Below are 16800 nucleotides of genomic sequence, written 5' to 3'. Positions count from 1 at the left end.
GAGAGGATATAGAAGTGTTTGGTGTTTTATAGTCATCTTGATAGCTGGGCAGTGTCTCTAATAAAGATCTTGATGGTATAGAAGGTTGAAGCTTAAAATTAGGTTTTGGCTTTTTGGCAGTTAGGTAATATGATATTATTTATACCCCAAATTTCTATTGAAAGTGGAAAACTAATAGCATTTTTATTTTAATAGGGGAACATATACATATACGTGTACAGTCTGTAATCAAAATAGCCTCAGTACTGTGTTCTAAGAAAACGCCATCTGACCCAGCAGAGGAAGCATTTGAAGCACTGTTGGTTAAAACCTGGTAGAACACCACCTTTTGTTTATGGGGCATTTGTTCTTATTTGTTAATAGTGTTTGCATTGCATATTTGCCTTAGATAAAATTAGAGGACAGCTAAAGGAGAGTGATACCCTTCATGCGTTGTAACAACTGAACTTGACTTGAATGAGGCAGAACCTTTGATGTTTCAAATGTCTTGAAATGGGATTCTGCTTGTGTTTCAGAGAGAGCGGTGATCTGGCTCCTCCTACAGAATCCGGTCAAGATTATATGAAGTCGGATATACAGTGAGTTGAAAATCATATTCCCAACTCTAACAAATTACCAAGCAATTACACTGCTTATAAAGGAGGCTGTTGAAATATTAACCTAAAAAGTATTAGTCTTCTATCCAACAAAAATCTTATAGAAGGATGCCAATGCAGTTTATTGTGTTTTATCAGTATTGGGAGATCCTGGAGGTAAACCTTATTAACTCTGGCATTCAAAGGGGCCAAAAGACATCTGCAGTTTGGAGTGTATTTTTAAGAATAAAATGGGTGTATGTATATGTACTTAACAGCTGTTTTAAATAGCTTAGGGGCAGCGTCTAATTTCATTACTGTAGAATATCCAAATAACAGAAACTTTTCCTTCTACTGAAACCCTTTTAACTATATAATTAAAGCAGTTGTTTTCATTTTTCATTATGTGAGTGACTAAGAGCCTTGTTAATGTAAATATTCAGGAAGCTTGATTTTATAGCTTCTTGGTTTTATAACCAACAATAAAAATCATGTACAGTGGAAAACCCCTTCTTCTCTTGAACACGGTCCTAGCTGAAAGACAAACTCAAGCAATTTTTTCTGGCAAACGAATGACCTGTGTGGCAGGGTCTTAGATGCTGCCAGTGGCTGTCTCATTATAGAATGTAATTAACGTGATGTTAATTTAAGGCGACACAGTATTTGGTGGAGGGGTTGGATTTCCAAGTACCAAGTGTCAGGCAGCATGGTATCCACTTGCCAGGAAAAAGTAGTTTTATACAAGTTCTTAATAAAAGTTATTGTGAAATCAGTGGAGATTTTTATTGTACAAATGACCTTAGTTCATTTATTACAGTGAGCACTTTAACTTCTGAGTCTGGTAGGCTTTTTTTCTGGACCAAAGATCCATTCTTTTTGCCAGTGGTCATCGGCATGTCACTGTCATCAGCATGAACAGGTATTACTGAGTGACGTCTAAGAGTGAGGTATTAGAAGGGACGCAAAGAAGTGTAGCCTGTGACCTTGGTCATCCAGGAGTTTATACTTGTTGCTAGCACCTCTTGGTTGATTATCTACTCTTCATGGTTTAAGCAAATCACTATGAAACACGTTATTCTTTGCCCTAGGGGTTCTTCAGCCAGGGGTCCAGCACATCAGTCTCCACTCTCCTAGGCTGAGGGATGAAGTCACAGTCAGAAGTGGAGGTCAGTCCACCTGAAGTCCTCTCCTGGCCGTTTCCCCTTCTCACCTGTGACTGCAGAGCAGCCCTGCTCGCTGCATGTAGGAGCCGAGGGCTTGTTGGCTGCTACCGTAGGCTAGTTTAGGGGAAGGAAGACAGTGTCCTGGAGCAGTTCTCGGCCCTTTAGGTATGAAAGATTGGGAGGGACACAGCAAAAAGAGGGAAGAGATCTATTACCATTTTCTTTCTTTTCTTTTTTTAAAAAATTGTGGTTAAAAACAATGTAAAATTTATCATCGTAACCATATTCAAGCTACAGTTCAGTACTCTTAAGAATGTCCACAGTGTTGTGAAACAGATCTTTAGAACTTCTTACATCTTGCAGATCTGAATCTCTATACCCGTTAAACAACAAATCCCCTTTTCTCCCTCCCCCAGCTCTGGTAACCACCGTTCTATGTTCTGTTTCTATGAATTTGGCTATTTTAGATACCTCGTATAAGTGGAATCGTACGGCGTTTTATCTTTTTGTGACTTACTTCACTTAGCATAATGTCCTCAAGTTTCATCCATGTTGTAACACGTAGCAGGATTTCCTTCCTTTTTAAAACTGAATAATATTGTATTATTATTATTGTGTGTTTAATCACATTTTGTTCATCTGTTGATATTGGGGTGGCTATTGTAAATAATGGATGTACCAATATCTCCTGGAGACCCTGCTTTCAATTCTATTGGATAAATACCCAGAAGTGGAATACCTGGGTCATATGGTAATTCTATTTTTAATTTTTTGAGGAACTGCCATACTGTTTTATATAGCAGTTGTAGCAATTCACAATCCCACCAACAGTGGACAAAGGTTCTAATTTCTCCACATCCTTGCCAACACTTGTGATTTTCATTTTTTTTAAAATTTATTTTAAATAATGGCCATTCTAAAGGTGTGAGGTGATACCTCATTGTGGTTTTGATTTGCATTTCTCTGGTGATTAGTAATGATGGGCATCTTTTCATCTCCTTATTGGCCATTTGTGTATCATCTCTGGGGAAGTGTCTAAGTCCTTTGCCCATTTTTTGATCGGTTATTTAATTTTTTGTTGTTGACTTATAAGATGCCATTTTCTCGTTAAAATATGAATTAGCAGAGTAGAACTGCTCCCAGATGAGGTGGGCTATAGTGCAGGATACAGAAATGCAGTGAGAGCGGAGCAGAGGAACTGCAGTAACTGCAGAGGAACTCCCCCATCTTTAGCCACTATCAGTGCAGCTTGTTTAATTGAGGGCTTTTACTCCCAAAGAGGATTTGAGGCCTCATTCATCCTCCTCTTCCTATCCCTCCTCCTCCTTATTACCTATAAAACCAGGGGGGTGGACAAGATGATAACTGAGGTGTCTTCCAGATCTAAAATACCGAGTTTTGAGAGTACTGCCTTTTACCAACTGACCTCTAACATCTAAAGTTTCCTTGGAACCTAAGTAATATGTGACTCCTAGACTAAGAAGTCTTTGTTGATGGCTAGTAAGAAGTGCTCCACCAAAGTCCTATTGGATCTTTGGTTTGCTAACTTTTTATTTTATTTTTTTAATTTTTTAATGTATTTATTTATTTTTGGCTTCACTGGGTCTTCGTCGCTGTGCGCAGGCTTTCTCTAGTTGCGGCGAGCGGGGGCTGCTCTTCGTTGCGGTGCACGGGCTTCTCATTGTGGTGGCCTCTCTTGTTGTGGAGCACGGGCTCTAGGAGCGTGGGCTTCAGCAGTTGTGGCACGCGGGCTCAGTATTTGTGGCTCGCAGCTCTAGAGCGCAGGCTCGGTAGTTGTGGCGCACGGGATTCGCTGCTCTGCGGCATGTGGGATCTTCCCGAACCACGGATGGAACCCTTGTCCCCTGCATTGGCAGGCGGATTCTTAACCACCGCGCCGCCAGGGAAGCCCCTGGTTTGCTAACTTTTAACTCCTTTGGCTCTTTATAGTATGGTGTCACCTCCAGATCCTGGGCCCGCGGGTCAGTTCTTTAAGTGCCGCCTCACACGGGTCCTCACACGTGGTAGAGTGCTCGGGCTTGGACTTCGCCCTGGAGAAACACAGCAGTTGTTATTTTTTAAACCTATTCACAGTCATGAGGAAATAGAAGCCAAAGTTCATTGGACAGTGTATTTGTTGTTTTGAACACATAGAGCAAACAGAACTAAATTCAGTGAATTCTCATTTCTGTAAAACTAGCTATATTTTTGTGTTAAATGCTGGGTTTAAAGAAATCTTACCCAACTGATTTGTTTATTCCCTGTCCATGGCTTTCATAGTGATATTTGGGTAATAATTTTAAAAAAGTGATGTGACTGTGGTGGTTGCTGTTGAAGGTTACCGTGGACTCTGATAGGATATGCTTAGAATTACTTTTAGATTTCAGACACTTGGTAGTTTTAATTTTTTGCATCTCACAGATACCGTCTGACAGATAACCAGTCTTTAGGGAGCTCATCTTAGTTATGTGGAGTTACGTTATCGCCATATGGCGCTGTGACTTAAAATGCTCTAATGCTAACGGTATTCTATGAGGTAATAAGGTAAACAAGCAGAATCCAGTAAACCCCATAGGAATAGGTGAGGAATACGCATGATGACTCGGAAAGAGTGAGTTTCTGGTCGTGCTGGCGATAGAACCCAGGATATCTAGTCCAGCAGCGTCTTCGTCCTTGGCCATCTGGGGCATCTCCATTGCCTTCTGGCCTGTTGTCAGGTCTTGATGGAATATTGCCAGTCCCTTCTTTTGCCAAAATGCTAAATATAGCCAGTGTGTGAGCAGGGGAGGGGTAATGCAGGGGCTGAGGCAACTTCAGAGAGCTACGTTGTGAAAAGCTGCCAAAATGTTCAGAGCCACCTGATGTCATCCTTCTTCTAGATTATACAGTCCACTCAAGGATTGAAAATGCATTTGGTAACATGATGATTTCATAGCAAAAGATTATCTAGGCCCTGTGGGGCTCCTCATCACCATCCCTCTGATCATAGGTTAGTCATTTAATTATGAAAAAACATAACCACCAGAACACAGGTAAAGTGAAAAGGCAAAACTAACTTATGGTTGGTAATTAGTAGCCCAGAATTCATCAGTGTCAAAAGGGTGTAATGTTTCCCCTCCAAATGGTAGCATTTCATAAATTTTATAATATGTAAAACTATCACGTTTCCATTATTCATCCATTTATTTATGTTGCATGGGAAATGTAACTTACTTCTATACATTTTGGTTTCTGGTTTCTAAAAGTATGTGGTGTTACTATTTTTACAACATCAATATCATTTGTAATGGGAGTTCTTTTTCCTTTTGGGTGATTCAGAATCCAAATATTAAACATCAGAGCAGTACATAAGGCTCTCAGACTGTGATTTGGTCATCATGCCTCTGATCTACTTTGTATTTGGGGGGAAAGATTTGCTAGGAAATGTGACTGAAGGGATCATACAGTTTTGGCTAGGTGTAGGATTTTAGAATATCATTAGACTTCATTTATCCATGTACCTTCTAACCTATTATTAGAGTAACAAGATGTGATCATTAAGTAAGCTTTTCTAATTAAATTGGGAAAGTACATATAAAAATATTTTGATAGTATTAAAAAATCAGTTAATATAGTTCACCACATTAACTGTAAAAGGTAGAAAAATCATATGACTATCTCAGTAATTCAGGCAAACTATTTGTTAAAATCTGGTATCTGTTCATGATAAAAAGCTCTTAGCAAACAAAAATAGGAACTTCCTAAACGTGAACCAAGTTCTGGTGAGGATGCAGAGCAAATGGAACTTTCATATGTTGCTGGTGGGAGTGCAAAATGGTACGACTATTGCGGAAAACAGTTCAGCAGTTTCTTATAAAGATAAACGTACACTTACCATATGACTCGTCAGTCCTGCTCCTGGGTATTTACTTAAGAAAAATGAGAAATTATGTTCACACAAAAACCTGTCCTCAAATATTTATGCAGTTCTATGAATAATCACCCAAAACTAGAAAGAACCCAAATATCCTACAACCAGTGAATGAATATACAAATGGTGGCAAATTCCTACAAACTGTTGATAAATGCAACAACAGGTATGAATCTTAAAGGCAGTATGTTGAGTAAAAGAAGCCACTGTCAAAAAGTGATGCACTATATGATTCAATTTAAGTCATATTCTAGAAAGGCAAAGCTATAGGTATGGAGAACAGGTCAGTGGTTGCCAGGGTTCAGGGTGGGGAGAAGGTGCTGATTACAAAGGAGTGGCATGAAGAAATTTTCTGGAGTGATGGAAGTGTTCTGTCTTGATTGTGGTGATGGTTACATTATACATCTGGTCAAAACTCATAGAACTATACACCAAAAAACATGAATTTTACTTTTTATAAATTAAAAGTAATATTTTTTAAAAAGTAAGTTTAGATACCAGATCAGTATGTGAAATCTGTATTTCTGTATAGCAGTAGTAACCAGAAAATGAAGTTTTAAGAAAGATGATATGTATAATAGCATCAAAAAATATCAAATACCTAGGACTAAATCTAATGAAAAATGTCTAAAATCGCTATACAAGCTGATTCTAAAATTTATATGGAAACACAAATGGCCAATTAGTCAAGGTAATAATACTGAAGAAAAACAAATTGCAGAATTTACACTATTGTATGTGCAGTGTAGAATAAACAAATAGATCAATGGAATAGAACAGAAACCAGAAACAGACCCACAATTAATATATAAAAGTATGTGTGTATTTATAAGTAATACATATATTTTATATATGCACACACACACACACACACACACACACACACATATACACATACACTTAATTCATGATTAAGATGGCATCATACAGCAATGTGGAAAGAAAAATCTGTTCAATAAATAATCCTGGATCAATTGCTTATCCATATTGAAAAAAACTAATTTTGCCCCCTACCTCGCATCATGCACACAGAAGAATTCCAGGTCAACTGTAGATCTAAATAGAGGAGGTTAGAAAAAGCTCCTAGAGGTGCGCAACACAGTGGTCACCAAATAATGCTCAATAAAACTAGAGTGAATTATCCCTGCACACTGACCAGAATAGCTAAGATTTAAAAACAAATACAGCAACAAAAAACTTGACAATATCAAGTGTCAGCAAGGATGCAGAGCACCCAGAACGCTCAAACACTGATGGTGAAAGTGTAAATTAGCACAATTGCTTTGGAAAATTGGTAGTATTATATTAAGGTTCTACACACTCATTGTGCCTCTGACCCAGCAAATCCAGTCCTAGTTGTATACCCAACAGAAACATGTGTGCTTATGTTCACCAGAAGACGTGTCCAAGAATGTTCATAGCATAATTCATAATAACTCCAAACTGGAAACAACCCAAAAGGTCCATCAGTAGAAGAATGGAGAAATATCATACATTGTTGTATATTCAGTGAAATACCATAGAACAGCAAACAGGAAAAACTACTGCTATTGACAACAACATGGGCTCGAATATAATGTTGAGTAAAAGAGTTCAGACACAAAAGAGTTCAAAAACAAGAAAACTAGGACTTCCCTGGTGGCGCAGTGGTTAGGAATCCGCCTGCCAATGCAGGGGACACGAGTTCGAGCCCTGGTCTGGGAAGGTCCCATGTGCCGCAGAGCAACTAAGCCCGTGTGCCACAACTACTGAGCCTGCACTCTAGAGCCTGTGCCTGTGAGCCACAGCTACTGAGCCCGCGTGCCACAACTACTGAAGCTCACGCGCCTAGAGCCCGTGCTCTGCAACAAGAGAAGCCACCGCAATGAGAGGCCCGCACACTGCAACGAAGAGTGGCCCCCGCTCACCGCAACTGGAGAAAGCCCGTGCTCAGCCATGAAGACCCAACGCAGCCAAAAAATAAATAAATAAATAAATAAATAATTTAAAAATACAAGCAAAACTAATATATGGGTAAGGAGTCAGGGTAGTGGTTACCTTTAGGGAGGGAGATTAGTTGATGGGATGGTATATGAGGCCAACTTCTAGAACCTTCTAGTACTTGATCAGGATGGTAGTTATATGAGTATGTTAACTTTGTAAAAGTTCTTTGTACATTCATGATTTGTATGCTTTTTGGAATATATGTTATATTTGAATTAAAAAAGTTTGTTAAAAGAAATACTTTGAGTTAACCATAGGAGTGAACGGCATCCAAGATTGTATTTTTTTTCATTAGTAAAGTTCATATTATCAGTGTTGTAAGAGAGAAAATTATTTGTATCTACAGATACAAATAACTAGCTCCATAAATAAATATAGAGAACAGGTTTAAATTCTTTCCTGACTAAATCAAGACATTCCTAGGCTTCTTGAGTTTTTTTTTATTGCTTTTGTGGCTAGGGATAAACCCATTCTTCCTGTATCCCTGTTTTGGTTTTTTTTTTCCTTCATGAAAGAATATATTATTGGAAACCATTCTATATCAGTACATATAGATAGACATCTTTCTTTTTAGAGCTATATGGAATATAATATATTTAGACCATTTATCATTCATTGACATTGAAACTGTTTCTGACTTTTTATAATTACAAAATGTTTCAGTGAACAATATTTCACATAAAATGTATTTGAGCAAGTATATTTATATAGGATAATTTATTGAAAGTAGAAGTTTTGGATCTTACAGTATGTGTAAATTATTTTAAACTTTTTGTTTGGAAATAATTTTACACTTAGAGAAAATAGATCAGCATCTACTATTAATAGTTTGCTCTCTTTGCTTTATCACTTGCCCTCTCTCTTCACATATATACATGATTTATTTTCCCATTTGAGAATAACTTGCACACATCATAGCCCTCTGTCCCCAGGCACATCAGTGGGTCTCCAAAGAACAAGTTCATTCTCCTACCCCCAGTAGAGCTGTCAAACCCAGTAAACCTAGCCTGGATTTAATATCTCTGTTCAGTCCACCATTTGTATTCCCGTCTTGTCAATCAATCCAACAACAGTCTTCATAGCATTGTTTCCCTCTAGTACAGGATCCAGTTGAGGATCAGATACTGCATTTACTTGTCATGTATCTTTTTTAGTTTCCTTTTCTTTGGTGTAGTTCCTTGGCCTTTCTTTGTCTTTTTTAAAAAAATTACTGAGATATAATTCACATACCATAAAATTTATATTTTTAAAGAAATCGAGATAAAACTCACAACTATAAAATTTATCCTTTTAAAGTATACAAATCAGTGGTTTTAGTATTATCTACAGAACTGTGCAGCCATCACTGCTATTGAACCATCACCCCAAACAATCCTTTTACACATTAGCAGTCACTCCCCATCTCCCTCCTCCCCCCTTTTGTGTCTGGTTTCTTTCACTTAGCTTAATGTTTTCAGAGTTTATCCATGTTGTCACTGGTATCAAATCCATTCCCTTTAATGGCTGAGTAATATTCTGTTGTCTGGATATAGACCACATTTTGCATATCCATTCATCAGTTGAGGCACTTTGGGGCCATTATAAATAATGCTGCTATGAACATTCTTGTACGGGTTTTTGTGTACATGTTTTTAGTACTCATATCTAAATTCTGATCTAGGCTTCATATCTCACTATAGTGCTCTGCAGAACTTTCTTGGCCATTGTTTCCTCTAGGGTTTGTAATGGATCATGAGTACAGTTTCCATGTGCAAAACCCACAGACGTGAAGGGCTGACTGTATTCACGGTACTACGTCATTTTATTTAAGGGATTTGAGCATCCTAGGATTTTGGTGTCCGTGAGGGCTCCTGTAACCTATCCCTGTGGTTACTGAGGGATGACTAGTCAGAGAAACAATTGTTAGGGAGACGTGGACCAGGCAGTTTTGTCGTTCTCAAGTGGTGTGTAGACTAAAAAGCCTGAGGACCGTGGGTCTAGACAGCTAACTTCTGTCTACAACTATTTAGATGGCCTGGCTCCTGAGAACTTATGCCTTTTGCCTGCCTTACTGGGCCTTCCAATAAAATGGACTAAGTTTAATGAGTTCCTCTTTTGTATTCTTCCTGCTTACACTTTGCAAGAGACGCTGCTGGGCAGAAGTTAAGTCAGTGTAATCTTGTCAGATAACTGTCAGAGTTGTAAAGCGGGTACCTCCCTTTCATTCTTCTCTTTTTTGTGTTTGTATTTGTGCTGGGGGAGGGTACTGTGCGTACCTGGGGTCTGAAGGAAGATGAACCTCCTTCCCCCTCCCCTCCCCCCCCTTCCCCTCTGCTAGGTCAGTGCCACAGTGACAACCAGCAGCTTGTCTGCCTCCTGAAGGTGAGTCTGTGTCAAGGGTGGCCTGGCGGGAAACAGCCAGGCTTCAAGGAGCAGCTGAAAAGAGGTTGCCTCCGGAATCTGTAGAAGGTTTTGCTGGCTGGCGGTGTCCCCGCTTCCTCCAGACTTCCCTTGGCCTTGAATACAGGTTGTGTGGCATCCTCGGAGCTGGGGTAGGAGAACATCCAGAGGGACATACATGCTGGTGAGATTCATCGCCGCCCCCGCGCTGACCTCCAGATGCCACCCCTGGAAGTCCTCCCTTCTCTTACTCTCGGAGACCTCCCATCCTGCTGAGCCTGGCAGATGGCCTGGGTACAAATTTTATTTCTATGGTATTGTCTTCAACTGTGTCCCCCCGAGGTACCTGATCAGAGAGGCTTGCACAGACTGGATGTTCAAAAAAGCGTTGTTCAGTGAATGAGCCACGGGGAGACCCACTGTTGGGAGGAGACAGCCTGTGAACACTTCCTAGTCTAGTTTCTTCTACTGTATGTTAATAAGGTGTACTGTGAATAAAAACTCCTGACTCTGGTTGAATGCCGCCTTTTTTTTTTTTTTTTTTTTTTTTAAGAAATTGCTGGCACAACCTTGAGAAGGGTGGGGATATCCTTTATTTAATATAATATAGATTGTTTGGCTGGAGGCCCAAATCTTGGTTTCCGTCATCAGCTTATTAAATGAAGTTTTACAGGATTGGACTAGAGAGAGGAATTACAAAAGAATGTCTGCCCTTGTAGTGGTGATTTGCCCTTAGTAATGGGAAATTCCTGGGCGGAGATATTTAACTTGCATTTGTTTGTACACAGGTGAAAACTGAGCTCTACCTTGTCTCCTCCCAGCCTTTAAAAGCATTTTTTTTGATACATCTACCTCTAAAACACAGTGAAAACAGATTGGAAACTGGGTTGCTTCAACCATAAGCTGTTTGATTAAGCCACAGTGGGGTTCTGTGCCCCAGCATATCCTTGTGGCCTTCTGTTGGGTGTCATAAGTGAACTGTGTTCCTTTATTATTATTGGAATTAGAGAACCTGCGACACTGAGAACTTGATCCATTACCTGATAATATATCCAGAGCCCCAGGCTCCCAGCAGATGTTATAAAACATGTACCTCAAGAAATAGGGCAGACGAGTTACAGCACTGTGTGCATGACCAGATTTCTCCTTTGCTCCCTTTTAAACTCTGCCTTGCAAGTGGCCTGTCTTTTGTGACCCTTGGGAAGAGGTAAAGAATCCACCTTTACCTGTTTGTGTAAAAAATACTGATGCCTGAGGCCCACTCCCCAGGGATTCTGATTTGTTGGTCTGAGGTACTTCAGGATATTTAAGAGCTCCCCGGGTGACTTCATATGCAGCCAAGGTTCAGAAATACTGTATTAGCCAAAATACTTCCCCATTCATCCTGTGTTATTAGCTTTTTAGTCAATGTTCCAATTTACAAAGTACCGCCCTTCCACATACTTACTGTGTTCTCACAGTGACTCAGTGAAGCAGACCAGCTTCTGCTCCCAGGGTTGCTCAGTCTTCGTGAGTGTTCTGTGAAGGCTTGTCGCCTCGTCGCTTGGTTCTGTGCTTTGTACGTGGCTATTTGTAACTGTGTGGCGGGCTGGCCTTTTGATGAGGCCCCTTCTCTTCACAGCCACACGCATCAGGCGTTTAAAAGGGTGTGTTATTTTTCATCTTTTGAAATCTATTGCTCTCTGTGCCTTTCAGGAGCCTATTAAAATTTGCAAAATGTTTGATTAAGCTCTGTAGGGTTACGGAAAGCACTATTCATAGAAACTCTAGTTTCTGTTCCACCACTGACGAATTGTGTGACTTTGGGCAAATACTTAGCATTTTGTAAATGGATGTTATTAACCTACCAGAAGGCATGCACTAGACTAAATGGACGTCCTGCTTCAGCTGTGAGAGTCGGATGGTCTCTGGCTGACTGCCCATTCCTCCATTACTGGCAATTCCTGTTGCCAATATGTTCAGTTCAAACACAGCTTTCACACCTTTCTGTCCTCCAGGTGAGATAGACTGAAGATCAGTAGGTCTTGATAACTCATTGAATGTGAACATTGAGAGACCCCAACGTGTCTTTTTTTTTTTTTTAATAAATTTATTTATTTATTTGTTTATGGCTGCATTGGGTCTTCGTTGCTGCATGCGGGCTTTCTGTAGTTGCAGCGAGCGGGGGCTACTCTTTGTTGCGGTGCGCGGGCTTCTCATTGCAGTGGCTTCTCTTTATTGCAGAGCACGAGCTCTAGGTGCGCAGGCTTCAGTAGTTGTGGCAGTTGGGCTTCAGTAGTTGTGGCTCATGGGCTTAGTTGCTCCGCGGCATGTGGGATCTTCCCGGACCAGGGCTCGAACCCGTGTCCCCTGCATTGGCAGGCGGATTCTTAACCACTGTGCCACCAGGGAAGTCCCCCAAGTGTGTCTTGAGGACATTGTTTTTCAAACTTAAAGATGTACTTAAAAACAATCCTAAGAACCTTCTGGAGCATTTGTCAAAAATACAAATTCACAGTCTCCACTCCAAACCCTAAGAATCGATCTTCAGGGGTGGGGCCTGGGTGATTATTTTTATCATATTTTTTAAATCAAGTTCCTAAGTAATTCTTGTGATTAAACAAAAGTGGAAAGTTGCTCTCTAGGGAATTGAATATAGTAGGCACTCAGTAGATGAACACATGTCTATTCTACTAACCCATTTCATTTTTCTTCCTGTAGTTTTACAGATTAAAGTCCACAATCCTAGAATTCAGAAAAACAAACACTATTTGCAGGAGAGAAAACTAAACATTGGCTGCACTGTACTTAGTGCTCTTTGATGCTTACATGTGTTGATAGCAAATGTGATAGGTTTCTTTTAAACCTATTTGGGAATCTAGGCAGAGGGATAAAACAGTAGAGCTGTATGAACATTATTCTTAGGCTCTATGCCATGGACTACATTTTAGATGAGATGGTGAAATTGGATATTTTGGTTTTTAAGTCAGTGAGTTACTTAATAGACAATCCTGTGGTCTGCTTTATACTGAATTCACTTGTGGCAGGCATACTGTATTTGTAATCATTTTGCTTTTAATTTTAATTTTGAATATATGGTCTTTGATACTGAAGGTTACATTTGGAAAAGGAACATTGCCCTGTACTAACCATATATACTTTATTGCTTTGTCTGGAATACATTCGAATGCCATGTGCCTTGGGGCATGGTTGTCACAGGGATATGTAATTACAGTTTAAAAATCTCTTTAATTGTTTCAGACTACTAAGTCACTGTTGGATAAATCCCATGATTCTGTATTAAAACTTATTTTGGTTAATGATTCCTACAAAATAATTTTTACTTAGCTAATGCAGAGAATAGGCCCCAGTACCTCGACTTCCAAATCTTCTTCTCTGAACAGCATGAGAATGACATGAGTTATGACTGATGAAACTTTATACTTTAATTTTCTGTTGCAAAAGTTTTATATACATATACACTCATATATAATGGAAAATTGGGAAATTACCGAAAAATATTCAATATATAGGAGCAAGTCACCCATAATGCCAACATCAGACTTCACCTCTGCTTATATTCTGCTTTACATAATTTTGACCTTCTACTATGTCTGATTCTTTTGGTTTCTCACTAGGCCCTGACTAGTAAAACTTGAACTTGTACATTTTGCTCATTCTGCTTGATATTGGTTCATCTGAAGCAAGGACAGAATGGGTATTGAGATATTTTCAGATGATGTTCTCATGGTGGAATAACTTAATAATGAAGTCTAAACAGCCCTTTTCATGGGCACTTTCAGTCAGGAAGTACGCTATTTAATAAAGGTGTTTTGTACCCGGCATGCTGCCTTGGATTTTGACCATCCCAGCTTCTTGGATCTTTCTTTTCCTGTCAGATTTTACAGTCACCCTCCTAGGCAGAGCCCATCCTCAGATAACTAGAACTGTAAAGGTAAGAACTGGTTAGTCTCCTTTCTCCTGTTTTCTCCTTTCAATCCATACAAGGCTCCCAGAGAGACAGACATTCCTCTGTGATGTTCTCCTGTTCCGTTCTTGAAGCTCGCGGTGGCTTAGATGGCTGTAGACGTCCAGGTGCATCAGCAGTGGCCCTTCCTACTTCACCAGCTTATTTGTTACTCGCTGATGCAGTCTGTGCTCTGGCCGGGAAAAGCTGCACACAGCCCGTCCCTCTACCTTTGCTTCTGCATTTCCTTCACCTGCAATTTTCTTCCCTCTTCTCTCTGGCAGTTCATGTCCCTGTTTTCCTTCAATAAACCCTAGGAAGCCTTCCTCTTTGACCTGCTGTACATCTGCCAGCACATTATCATTTTGTGTTTGTCCAAATGTCATTTTTTAAAACTATTTACTCAACCAATTAACATCAGGGACCTACCATCTCTTCTGTTTTTCCCACAGTGCCCTGCATTGGTTTAGACATCTAAGTTAATTTAACTTAAACCAATACAGACTTTGGTATTATTCAGAGAGGGAAAGTGAGGCTTTGGTAGGAAGGTGTTCCCTGCTGCATGCGGCATGCCGGAACCCGACCGGTGTCACGCCGGAATTGATGGAGGGAGTTAAGATGACAGAACAACCTATTAAAAAAGAAAAAAAATAGCAAATAGAAACACCATCCTCTCAAACTTTCATCATAGAGCAAGTGTTTTGTGAGAAATTTTTTTTTTTTTTTTTTTTTGGCACTCATGGTTATTTATTTTATTCTGTGGGTTATAATCCATTACTATTTATTTTGCTATTCAAATTGTGCGGGAAATCCTTTTTTAAAAATTAGCCAATAGAGCCACTGGGAGCTGAGATAAGAGGCTGGCCATTGTTTAGGTCTCCTCTCTGCCTTTTCTGCCTTCTCTTGGAAGGTCCTCCGGATGGGGTCTGCGCTCACCCAGGGCTGGGGGTGGAGGAAACAGGCAGGGTGGGCGGGGAGGCTGCTGACACAGGTGCCGGCAGAGTCCGGATGAAGACAGCTCTGTCCACACGTGCAGCGCTTGCGTCCTGCTTCAGACCCGAGCTCTCCATTACAAAATAATGCAGATCTTGTTGGTTTCTAAATGAGCTAGTGGGAAGACACTGAGCGTTTGTATTGTCTTCCTCTGAGGTTTAGATAGGGATTTAACTTTTAGTGACTAGATCATCAGGGCATTTGAGGGCTAGTGAAAACGTAAGATCCCGAAGTAATCATCTCTACTCAGTATGACCACGTACGAAATACCTCACTGGAAAATTTTACCTCTCTCCTCCGAAATAAAACTTTTTATTCTAAGGTAACAAATAATCAAAAGATTTTAAAGGTTGACAAAACACCTGAATCCACGGATGTCTGTGTCAAAGCAGTCTGGAGCAGTTATGACTATTCACTGTAATAGCAACACATGTAGGGCCTTGGCAGTTCCCCCCGAGAAAGAAAATTAATGATTAATGATAAGGGGGTAAACCTTAGAAAGGAAGAGGCTCGATTTTAATACCAAGGAGAGAAATCAAGGTGAATATGAAGGGAGAGAGGGAGTGAGAAAGAAACATCAAAGCATCTGAGCACAAATAAGGGCACAGAATTTGCCAGTTGGTGATGTGTGTTAGAGCCAAATTATAGGACAAAGATAGAAGGTGGAAAGGACAAAGCGGAAAAAGTAACTACAGGTGAGGACAGGGCACATTCGGACTCCCATCTCGGGAGCATCTTGGGCTGCTCTCCTTCTATCTTGTGGCGCGATGATTCTTCGGCCCAGGTCGTGGCCCTGTCACCCGCTTTGCCCTGTGGTGCAGACTCCTGACACCAGTGACTCCCCGGGCCTCAGGAGGGGAAGCGTGGAGACAGATGCAGTGACTTAAATTAGCCCGGGAGCCTGGAGGGAACAGCGATCCTGCTGCCGCTGCCCGTTCCTCTGCCCCTCCTCCGACCTCCCTCCCTTTCTTCCTTCCGTACCTGGTAGCGTAACAGTCCCAGAGGGGCATCCTGCAAACTCCAGGGCTGGCAGGGAAGCGGGAGTCATTGTCTTGGAGCAGTGGAAAGCCTCCACCACAAAGGAAATTGTCTGCTCACCATGCTTTTTGCGGAGCCGTTGTCCAGGAGTTACCCGTTTTAACTTGTCTGTTGTAGGATGCACACTAACTCCTCAGCAGGACTGCCCGGTGATCACATCAGCCCTGCTACTCTTTCCTTGTCAGGGCAACTTGCTAAGACCTGAGATGCGCTGACGGGCGATCTCATCATATCCTTAGATAATCCTTAGATGTTACGTAATGACAGGTGAGGAAACAACAGGCTGGAGGATGTGACTCTTGCTGTGACAGTTTTGCATCTTCGTAGAGGAGCTGAACTTAGGAACAAGGTCTCCTGAGTCTTGGTCCACAGTTTTTGTTTGTTTGTTTTGTTTTTTTTTTAAACAATACACCATAAAACCTCACTTGTTTCTAAGTTCCTAGGGTTGGTTTTGGCATCAAGGGGAAAAGAAACTGAGCCGGCCTGGGATGGAGGTGGTTGGCACAGAGAGACAGACAGGAGGAGCCAGTGGTGGAGGATTTTGTGATTGTCGAGCTTCGAGCTTCGTAGCTCCCGCTTTCGCGGTCACTGGAGCTGAGCAGGGGGCCGGCAGCTACCCCTGGCCTGGCTGGTGTCCCATTTTTGAGGCCCCAGGGTTATTTTTAGCCTCAGGGCCTTGGAAGCAGGTGTGGTCCAGGCTTGAAGGCCACGCCTGGAATCTGTTCAAGTCTTGTGTGCGTCTATTTAGGAGCTGAGGACAGTGACGGGCCGCTTAGCGACTTTGTTAAAAGAATTTGTGCTTTTCCAGTGAGA

General features: G+C 40.9%; 1 protein-coding gene across 9 annotated transcripts in view; it reads left to right on the top strand.

The window, feature by feature from the left end:
• The window catches only part of DUSP16 (dual specificity phosphatase 16), an 86018-nt gene that overhangs the window by 12295 nt on the left and 56923 nt on the right, over nucleotides 1-16800 (top strand). For 7 of the 9 annotated variants that reach the window (XM_036866424.1, XM_036866428.1, XM_036866430.1 and 4 more), the window contains one exon: nucleotides 516-578. The gene's annotated coding sequence lies outside the window, so the exon portion shown is untranslated. Of the gene's footprint in view, nucleotides 1-515; nucleotides 579-1663; nucleotides 1742-9973; nucleotides 9993-16800 lie in introns of those variants that run through there. The other 2 variants (XM_036866431.1, XM_036866433.1) reach the window with 2 other exon arrangements.

This window comes from Balaenoptera musculus, chromosome 10 (genome assembly GCF_009873245.2).
Source record: "Balaenoptera musculus isolate JJ_BM4_2016_0621 chromosome 10, mBalMus1.pri.v3, whole genome shotgun sequence".
Lineage (NCBI taxonomy): Eukaryota > Metazoa > Chordata > Mammalia > Artiodactyla > Balaenopteridae > Balaenoptera > Balaenoptera musculus.
Note: the sequence above shows the minus strand (reverse complement) of the source record. Positions and strands in the feature narration are given on the sequence as shown.